This window comes from Nicotiana tabacum, chromosome 20, assembly GCF_000715075.1.
Source record: "Nicotiana tabacum cultivar K326 chromosome 20, ASM71507v2, whole genome shotgun sequence".
NCBI classification, from domain to species: Eukaryota; Viridiplantae; Streptophyta; class Magnoliopsida; order Solanales; family Solanaceae; genus Nicotiana; species Nicotiana tabacum.
Window position 1 is genome coordinate 80,989,235 of NC_134099.1, and position 11,402 is coordinate 81,000,636.

Below are 11,402 nucleotides of genomic sequence, written 5' to 3' on the forward strand. Positions count from 1 at the left end.
TACCCCTATCCTAGACGGACCCAACCCCTATGTCTATGTTAAGTCCCGAAAGTCAAATGCACATGATGCAAACAAGCGTTCCTACTAGGGATCCGACATGAGGCTGTGTTATTCTAGGTTTAAAAACCTGGGTATATTGTTCTAGACCTGGCATACCCGAGCGGACAACTCGAGCCGGGGGGGGGGGGCTGCGTACTAGTAACCAAAAGATCATCCGGCTTTGCAACTTGTCCGAACCTCGTTCTAAATTAGAATATGACACTAACAGAAAAGAAGTCACGCTAGCGTGCACTTCCCAGAATATTAGAAGAGAAGAGTTTCGCAGCAGTTTATATAAAGTTCAAATAATATTAAAGAGGTAAAAAGCGGCATTTAGCATATTAGGCCCAAACATGTAAAAATCATATTATAAATAAAGCCAAGCATAAAAGTTATTATAAGCTCGAATTCTTGAACCTTGAACCGGAAGTTCTGGGTTTATATCCCCAAAAGAGTTGCTAGAGCTGTCACACCTTCTTTTTTACCACCCGAGAGGGGATATAAGAGAGTTTTCCAATTAAAGTGACATTAATAGAAATAGAATTATTTTATTTTCAGAGTCGCCACTTGGGATAATTTAGGGTGTCCCAAGTGACCGGTTTATTTTTAAAAAAATCCCAAATCGAGGAAATCAACTTTATTTAAAAGTCTGCGAAACCAAAAATTCTAAGTAAGGAATTCTGTTAACCCGGGAGAAGGTGTTAGGGATTCCCGGGTTCCGTGGTTCGAGCACGATCACTTAAACTGTTAATAATTGGCCTAATTATCTGATTAATTACATGTTTTAAACCTATTGTGCATTTTTAACCTTTTAAAAGCTTTTAATTATTTTATGAAATTATTCTGGAACAAGTTACGATTATCGTACACTTGTTTGTTTGATACACATTGTGAATCGTGTCACAGGAACCGTACCCACGATCTACAATATGTTTAATTTATTAAAGTTATTAGAAGTTGTGGTCGGGTCACATAAATGTATCCTCGATTTGGAAATTAGGTATCACAACTACATCAAGGGAACCGTACCCGTAGCTGTAATGATATTATTATGAACGCGCCTAAAGCAAGATACAAATGTTTAGAAAATGTTTTTTTAGTGCTAATGTAAGGGCCATAGATTAAGTGATTTGATTGTGAATGACACGCCTTGGTTTATTTAGAAGATTTGTACTTAATTAAAGCAAACTATGGATGTTCATATTTAAACTAATTTAAAATTAGGTATCACAACTACGCCACGAGAATCTTACTCATAGCCATGATATTTTATTCTACTTTAATAATTTGACATTAATTAAAAGAGATAAAACGATGCAAAATTCATTCAATATTCAAACATTTTTTAACTTTACCAACACAAAAGAAACAATTTTCCTTTCTAATTAACATAAATCACAAAACCTTATTAAGCACGTCTTAACCCAAATGATAATAACTGGATAGTAAGCCACCATGTTATGACTTAATAAAGCTTAGAATGAAAAGGAGATTGAAACAAGCAAAATCCATTTGAAGCATTAACATAGACATATTCAATAAACATAACAGACATTCAAACAACATATAATGTGGAGCATTACAACAAAAATCATTGATACAAACAAAAAAAAGGGAACAGACCTTTGAAATTTTGAGTTTTACAGCAAAAAATCACGAAACAAACAAGACCCAAATGGGACCTCGAAAACCCAGGCCTCGGCAGACGAAACTCGGATCTCGACTCGACTCAGAAACTCTAGCTATTTTCTGGTGGTGTTCAACTATATTATATGTTGCGTCTACTTGGGGGTGTTCTATCGTAAGCTTCATGTGGTGACGAAGGGTGGTGAAGAAATAGGTCGCTGGTTGCTGTTCGTTTTCTAGCGAGATCGACGATTGAAGAAGAAGGGGTCAAGGTGGTCGTGTGGCAGCGAGTTATGATGTTCTCATTGAAGATGAAGAAAAGGGGTTCAGGGTGTGTTTTTGGGTTCAGGTGATGATGGAGAACGGCGGCTGAGAGGTGGTAGAGTCAAGGCCAGCGACGGGATGGTGCTCATTTGTGTGATTAGCATTCAGGGGTGGTCGTTGGAGGTTCAATCCATGGCCGTTGGTTTTGCGTATTATGCGGCTGGTTTCTCCAGCGAGCTGCAGTGGTGAGTGAGGGTGAAGGGAGCGGCGATGACGGCTGGCTTGGCAAGTGAGGGTGGTGCTGTGCAGCTGCTGGTGGTTGTAGGGTGGCGTTAGGTTGCTGTTGAAGAAGGTAGAGAGCTAGGCAATGGTTTTTTGGTGTTATTTTTGGGTAGGAAGATGAAGGGTCTCCTGAAGAAGAAAAGTCCTTAGGGTTTTGTTTTTTAGGTCCCCTTTGAAATCAGAAAAACGGCTGCCCTCAATTGTGTAGTCTAGGGTTGCTTTTAAGTCTATGTCTAGGGTTTTAGGGGTATTGGGCTTGGGTTATTATGAGCTAGGTCCGAAAATTAGGCCTGAAAAATGGGTTGTTTAAGCCCAAATTTTATTCTTTCTCGTGAACGAGACTAAAAATATGACCTCATTTACTAATTAATCCTACTTAAGTAAAATAACTATTAAAATATGACTAACCGTTAAACAAACCTATTTTTTTGGTATTTTGAAATATCATATTAAAATAAGGTACTATTTTTGTATATTTTTTTGTTTTACGAAAGGTATATAAACTAAAAGCAACTAAAAAGAAATATTTTTGTAATTTTTATTTTTTGATAAAATAAAGTAAATAGTCAAAACTAATTAAAATATCGATATTAGGCCTAAACTAAGTATTTTTATGTTAAAATATGTAAAATCTTGGGGATGGTCAAAAATCACATGTCTACAGCTGCCCCTCTTTGACTGAAAACGTGAAGAGTTTTCAGACAAAGAACGACAAGATAGGTTTTTTGACCTAACCCTTATTTTGAGATACCAAAAAGCTAAAAGAATGGAGAATGTGACCGAGGCCTGGTATCTGAGCTGCCTACATATCCTTGGCTATAAAGGAATCAGGCCACGTGTAGTTCAGAGAATGATGGAATGCCGAGTTCGAGAGTCGAGTGAGGTTCCGTCGAGGCTCCTATCCATGGTCCTGTTATTAAATCAAAATTAAAATTAAAAAGACTAACTAAGCCTATCAGCTACGAGTTATAAGATTCCTATCTATGAGTCTTCTAAAGCTTGATCTTGAGTCTTGGTTGGTTCTTCATGCGAACTCTGATCTGAATCTTGATACTTGTTAGCTGCATATGCTGGTTCATTCTTCTTCAACTTTTTGGATCAAGACGGGATATACAAAGCTCGTAACTTCAATCATATATTGAGCAGTTCGCATCTTTTCTCTGTTTCTGCACTTAAAGTTCACTTCTTTTCTTGTTCTCCTTTTCTTTTATTCTGGATTGAGACTTCTTCTTTTGGTCATCTCGAACCCTGTGTCTTGAGGTATAACCTGCTCAGACACAAAAACAAAAAAACGAGCGAAATTCTCTGCACCAGTTTTCACTAGAAAAATTTTGTGAGTTATTGTAACAAAATTTAAACTATTTCTTTATTGAAAGCAATTAAAATCGGGATTGTGTATCCCTGAGAAAAGAAATTAGAGAGTGGAGAACCTATATCTACAATGAAATCAACTAGGGATCGGAGGCCCTGAGTTGGGAAGATTACTAGGTTATGCTGGAAAAATGACCGGGTTATGCCGGAAAAGTCCTCGGGTTATGTCGGGGAAGGTCATCGGGTTATGCTGGAAAGGTCCACGGGTTATGCCGAAAAAAGGTCCTCGGGTTATGCCGGGGAGGTCCACGGATTATGCCGGGAAAGGTCATCGGATTATGCCGGAAAAAGGTCCTCGGGTTATGCCGGGGAGGTCCTCGGGTTATGCTGGAAAAAGGTCCTCGGGTTATGCCGAGGAGGTCCACGGGTTATGCCGGGAAAGTCATCGGGTTATGCCGGAAAAAGGTCCTCGGGTTATGCCGAGGAGATCATTGGGTTATGCCGAAAAAAGGTCCTCGGGTTATGCTGGAAAAAGGTCCTCGGGTTATGCCGAGGAGGTCTACGGGTTATGCTGGGAAAGTCATTGGGTTATGCCGGAAAAAGGTCCAAGGGTTATGCCGGAAAAAGGTCCTCGGGTTATGCCGGGGAGGTCCACGAGTTATGCCAAGAAAGTCATCGGGTTATGCTAGAAAAGGTCCTCGGGTTATGCCGGGGAGGTCCACGGGTTATGCCGGAAAAGTCATCGGGTTATGCCGGGGAGGTCCATGGGTTATGCCGGGAAAGTCATCGAGTTATGCCGGAAAAGGTCCTCGGGTTATGCCGGGGAAGTCCATGGGTTATGTTGGGAAAGTCATCGGGTTATGCCAGAAAAGGTCCTCGGGTTATGCCGGGGAGGTCCACGAGTTATGCCGGGAAAGATCATCAGGTTATGCCGGAAAAGGTCCTCGGGTTATGCCGGGGAGGTCCACATGTTATGCTGGGAAAGGTCATTAGGTTATGCCAGGGAAGGTCATCGGGTTATGCCGGAAAGGTCCTCAGGTTATGCCGAAAAAAGTCCTCGGGTTATGCTGGGATCAACTAGGGAGTGGGATCCTATGTTGGAAAGATTACCAGTTATGCTTGCATCAGCTAGGGAGTAGGACCCTATATTGGAAAATATTACTAGGTTATGCTGGCATCAGCTAGGGAGTGGGACCCTATGTTGGAAAAGACACAGCTAGGGATTGGAGACCCTATACTACTATGATTTTGAATTTTTCTTCTTTTTGTCTTTTTTTTTCATTTTCATCATCATTTTTTGTAATTTCATAGAATGAGTAAATGCGGGAAAGAATTTTGGAGGAGACTTCCCTTTTTGGGTTGTTACTGTAAAGTTGTTTCTAGCCCTTGCGCAGTTTCTTTTTGGTTGCACCTCTTGCAAGGTTGCTTTTGTATTGCACTTGTTTCCTGTTTTTCAAACAACATAGAACAATTTGTCAGGTTGAAATGGTGGTTGGTTTTGTGGCCTTGATTATTTCAACCATTTGATCTCGGCCCCTTTCGTCTGCAACTGGTTGTTTCTTGATTACTGATTGCATTTCTGACCCTGGAGAAACTCTGGCCTTTCTAGACTTTACCATGACGATTGGTCAGTGGGACTCACCCTTTTCGACTTTATTTTGCCTCTGTAGGCCTTTCTCTTCTGACGTGCTATTTTTCTTCTTTTTTTTCTTTTTTTCTTCTTTTTTTTTTGAACTTCGGAGCATTAGGAAACTTTTGGCTCCTCAAACTTTGCTGCAATGGCTAGTCGCGTGGGACTTAACCTTTCCACTTTGTTTCGCCTTCATAGGCCTTTCATTTCTGGATTCTTTCTTCCAACTTCAATTTCAGAGCATTTGGGGTGTCTTGGCCTTTCAAACTTTTGCCGAGACAGTTAGCCACGTGGTACTCAACCTTTTCAACTTCATTTTCCTTTATAGTGTCATACCCCAAAACCGAGGGACGCGCCCAACGCTCAACCGAGCAAGCCTATTAGGTTTCATTCTACCCAAAATTAATTTATGAATAACAAGAAGATGAACTCCATAAATCCTACTTTATGAGAATTACATTGACAATTTTTATCTTTGTCTTTCAATAACAGTTCAACCATACTAACCAAATTATCATAATTAATAGATACGAAGGAAACATTCTGCCAAATGACAACATATCTAGTTCAAATTTTCAATACCCGACACCACCCACAACCTATCTACGGAGCCTCTAAATACAACTGAAGAGTAATATAGAAATGTCGGCAACAAGGCTCTAGCTATACCTCAAAATACAAAGTACATGATAATCAACGGTATATGACCCTGAAATGAAGTGGGGCTCACCAAGTCAGCTGAAAGGGAGAAGTGTCACTAGCTGCGACCAACACTTCCTGCTATGGAACCACCTACATCCATTTAAAGACGTAGCGCCCCCGGCAAAAGGGACGTTAGTGCCATTGCATAGCACTGGTATGTATAACTAAACACCATCTCATTAGAAAGAACAACCATACAAGAACAAAGAGATCATAAGGATTGAACAAAAGCTTTAAACAATCACTACATCATCAAATAAAAGGAATCACAAAGCTTTCACATAATTTTCATAGCTTTAGTTTGGGGCATTTAATACTATTCACCATCATTCACAATACCACCGCTTTCTTGAGCGGAGTCCGATCACGACCTGATTGGCTAGGTTGCCTCATTTGAGACATGTACCTCAATCACAATCTCATTCTCACTTTTTGGAATTCAATATCAGCACAATACCACCTTGTGTGCGGTATGGCGTCTGATCACGGCCCGATCGGCTAGGCCGCCTTACCAAGGCATTGTTCCTTTCTCATTAATCATCTCATTTCAATCTGTATTTCACATATATCAATTTATAGGCACTTAGGGCCACAATTATCACATCATACTTGGCACTAGGCCACATTTCGTAACTCACATTCCACATCACTTTCACTTTCAACATCAAATTTGCAATTTAGGATAATGGGCACATACAAGAGCAAATCAAGTCATAAGCATAGAGAGGAATTCTCATGATTCGGCATAATAATCACAATTTAAACTCGACTTGAAATCTAGACAATTTAGCATATAGTTCACATTCTTCACATATCCCCAGTTTACCAAGAATAGCACATTGAACACATTGAGAAACACCTTTCACATATATTCTTGCAATACCAAATCCTTTGAAATAACTAATACTACATAAATCAAATTTCGTACTTACAACATATGCGGGGACACCATGGTAGCTCAATTTCTAAGAAGAGGGGGTTTTAGCCATACATACTTTGTTTAAGCTTTCCTTAAGTTTCTATAATCCACCAACACCTCTAGCAATAACAATCTATAAGGAGATAGCGGGAATCGATTAATAATTAGGAAGATTACCCATGGTGTAACTCTCTTAGGAATTTCATCAAACACCTAACATGTGAAGTAGTCTACACGGTCTGAAAATGGAAATTCCTTCCTCCCTCGACCAATTTTAACAGGAACTACCCAAATTAGTTCTTTAACATCACATACTACAAATTAATCCCATATGCATGGCCAATTTCTAATCCACCAAAACATATTTGAACCCTTAACTTCTTACATGAAATCTTGGAAGAAGGACTTACCCGGATGGAGGATAATCAAGTGGTTATCTTTCTTGATTCTTGAAAACTTGAGCAAGATTTGAGTGATTATGAAGCTAGGCTCCTTCTCTCTCTTTATCTCTCTATATGCTCTCAAATCTCTCTAAAATCAGTAGAAAATGACCCCAAATTAAGCCCCAAAGCCTATATATTAAAATGGGGCCGAGTTATAAAAATAGGAAAAATAAACCTCCGAAAAATGGTCACATAATGGACCGCAAAACAAGAATGTGGGTCGCAAAATGCATCTTGGAATTGGTGCCCAAAACTGGGCTTCACTGGTCAAGTTTGCAACCAGATTTGCGATTGCAGATCAATTATGCGGACCGCATAATGGTTTTGCGATCGCAAAATTGACACAGGATCGCATTTTTCCAGCCTTTGGTAATTTGATCATAACTTTGTGTATGAATGTCCAAATGACGAACGGTTTGAAGCATTGAAAACTAGACTCAAAGACCTTTCATATAATAGGTTTTTAATCACATTATACCTTATATATATTTAAATATTCTCGTTCAAAATGTGGACTTGTGCAAACTCAATTGGAATTTTAGCCCATTATGAAATTTTCCGATTTGTCTTAGACTTAGGCCCCTCCTTGGACCCCACATTACTTATTATAAGACTTATACACTTATTTACCAAATCAAATTGATGCCCATCATGTTAATAGAACATAAAATATTATAATTAGCCTATATTGCACCACGAAATCCTAAATTACTTAGCAAAATTTTCCGGGGCCTTACATTCTCCCTCGCTTAGGATCATTCGTCCTCGAATGAGAGGTAGAACCCTCCCCAAACACCTAAAATAACATATCTCTTTTCTAACCTATCTCAAGTCCCTAAATTTTGACTAAATCCCAAAATTTTCAGAAATTTTGGCAGAGTCTCCTTTGTAACTAGGCCTATCCACCTGCCAGAGAACCACCAAAACATCCTAAAAATATATCCACAACCCGACAAAGCACCACAATGTATATATCAATATCACGAATTTCAGCATTACAAGCACTACATTATCACGATGATACCTGGACATGGACTGCACATTTTTAAATCATAACACCTAGAAGGTACCTTTCAAATCAAAACCAACTGCTATACAATCAAGAGAAAATATTTTATTTCCTCAACACTCTCGGCCTTTAATGTGGCCTCTTATACTTACAGACTTCACCAGAACACGTTCACGGAAGCAATCACCACCCCCAAACTTACCTAACAAGGATGACAAGTAGATACCCTTCATAGGCCAACTATCTATTACCTCCACCTTCAATAATTTCCATCGAAATGATGCATAAGGGATTTCCAACTAGATTCTTAGACATAGACATATGAAAACATAGAATACATGGAGAACAACGATGGGGAACATCATACTCATAGCACGGCCTAATGTGAACTACACTTATTTCAACTTCATTATCAATTCACGTAATATCTTTAGGGGGAAAATATTGAGAATAACTCATTCACCCTCCTAAACTCTAAATCTCTACGCGAACACCCATGCTAAAACTTTGATGACCTTCTACAATTACTCTAAGATGTGTTATCATTAACTGACCATAAAAATTTACCAATCTAATATATGTGATCATACGGATGCTTCCTCTTTGACATGTTTGAACCTTCAATACCCAATAGATTTAATACAATGGGGAGCAACGGAGTTCAAGATCGAGCTGAAATTATTTAGGAATCCATTAATGTGCTGAGTAGAGTATTTCACAAGGTTATATGCTAAGAGACACGAAGATTACTACTAACAACACTAACATAGTTAACCATGGTGACTACATAAATTATTATTTCAAATTTTGGCATCTTGAAGCCAGCTGGCAAGTGGACATGGGGAAATATACAAAGGTCAGAGTATGAGACACTCTTTTGGCCACTCAAACCTTGTATGTTTTTCAGTCTTTGTTCCAGGATCTTCATCTTCCCAGCCATTTCCTCTTGCTCGGGATTTTTAACCACCTTTTCTTGCTCCACCGAGAGATCATATTGCAGAGGTTGAGTGAAAAAGTACGGGGTCACATATGTTATTTCTGATTGAAGCTGTGGACCCTGAAAGGTGAACATTGGAGGCTCAATATACGGCCGTGGTAAAGTTGGTTGTGCTCCGGTGCAGACTGGTGCTGCAGAGAACAATATTGGAGGTGCCTTGGAAACTGGCACCTAGGGGCGAACCACAGAAGGCATGCCAGGTATATTGGACATTATTGGAGGGTGCCCGCATGGGATGAGCAGGTTGGGCACAAGGGCGTTGGTAACCTCACTTGACCTGTGGATCAACTCAGGGAACCTAGGGATTGCACTTGGCCGTTCTCTACCGTTACACCAGGCGTCCCATATTTCCAATATGCGGAGACGCAATATCTTATTCTCTTCAGCAGCTGCTGATTCTAGTTGTGGAATAGTCGGTGTTGGGCTATCCTCAGGATCGATAATTTGTAGATGGCTTTCAGAGGCCATAGTAACCTTTCCTTTGGATCTTGTGAAGTAAGGATGAGAAACCAGATTACCAACAAAACCAACCACCTAAACAGAACCTGGCTAATTTGCACACCCAACAACCTTGTTAGTTTTGAGACGCTTAACAGATAGGAAATCGCATATTGGGATGCAATGCACCTAGACAGTTAAACGTTTCTACTATGTATTTGAACGAGTTGCATGTTTCATCCCGACCTTAATTAACCCCTTTCTTCTTTCAATCTGCACCTCTTTTCTTCATTTTTGCTTCCCTCTAATCACGCTTGATTTTTGTTTTGTTTCTGTCGCTCTTTTATTTTGGCACTCTCTTTTCTTTTCTTTTTTTTTCTGCTTTTGTCACTCTTTTATTTTTTGTCACTACTTTTTTTTCACTCTTTTCTTTTCTTTTTTTTTCACTCAATTTTTCTTACTCTTTTTTTTCAGTTTATCTTTCACTCAATTGATTTTATGGCTATGATCGAATCAAATGGGTATTGCCTACGTGTTACGACACCGCATGAATCAGATCTTTACGTAGTTCAAGAAGATTTGGAATGGAGTAAATAAACTAACACTTTTTTTGTTTTCTTTTATAAAACTTAGACTATGAAAGGTTTAAGAAAAAGAAAAATATTTTTTTTTTTGAATTTTTTGTTTTGTTGTTGTTTTTTGTTCCGAAGAAATGCTTTAAAAGAAGAATGGAAATATATATATATATATATATATATATATATATATATATATATATATATATATATATATATATATATATATATATATATATATATATATATATTGGATTTTTGATTTTCGTATTTTTTTTTGAAAGAAAGACTTCTAAAAACTCCTTTTCTTTTGATTTGCACTTTGGGAATTTCAAAAGTAAAAAGAAAATATTTTTTTGGATGTTGCCTCTTACTTTTTGAAGAGGGACTTTTAAGAAAATATTTTGGATTTCTGAGTTTTTTTGTGTTTTTAAATTTACAAAAGTACTTCTAAAGAAAAACGAAAATATTTCGGACTTTAAGTTTTCAATTATTCTTTTGACATTTACGAAAGAAAGACTTTTAAACAAGGAAAAGAATTTATTATTTTTATTCCTTTTTTTGATTGATTTTTTTGGGAAAAATGCTTCAAAATAAAGGAAGCCCGTATTTAGGATTTTGATTTTTTATTAATTTTTTCTTTTTATTTCTTTTTTTCAGTATGAAAGACTTTAGAAAGAAGGAAACTATTTTTTATGTTTAAAAAAACTTCTTTTTTTTTGAATTTTCTAAGGAAGGATTTCTAAAGAAGGAACTAAAGGAAAATATTTTTTGGATTTTTTAAAATTGGGGTCGGAACCGATGAGGTTTGCCTACATAGCTCACATTTGGTGAGAATCAGACCTGCGTAGTTCGGTCAGTTTTGACAGAACATGGAAACATGGCACTTAAAAATTTTGGCTCATTTTGAAATGACTTTTTTTTCATAATTTCGGAAGAGTTTCAGGATTTTCAAATACCTACCTCACTCTTGTTTTTTTTTTATTATTTTTTCTTTCCCTATTCTAGAAGTCGGTCAACATGCAAGCCGAGTCAAACAAATCCGCAAGTAGCACGTAAGATGCGTCAGGATGATCTTTTAATTTTTGGGTAAACCTGTCCTATACGGACCCAACCTCTGTGTTGAGTCCCCAAAGTCAAATGCACATGATGCAAACAAGCGTTCCT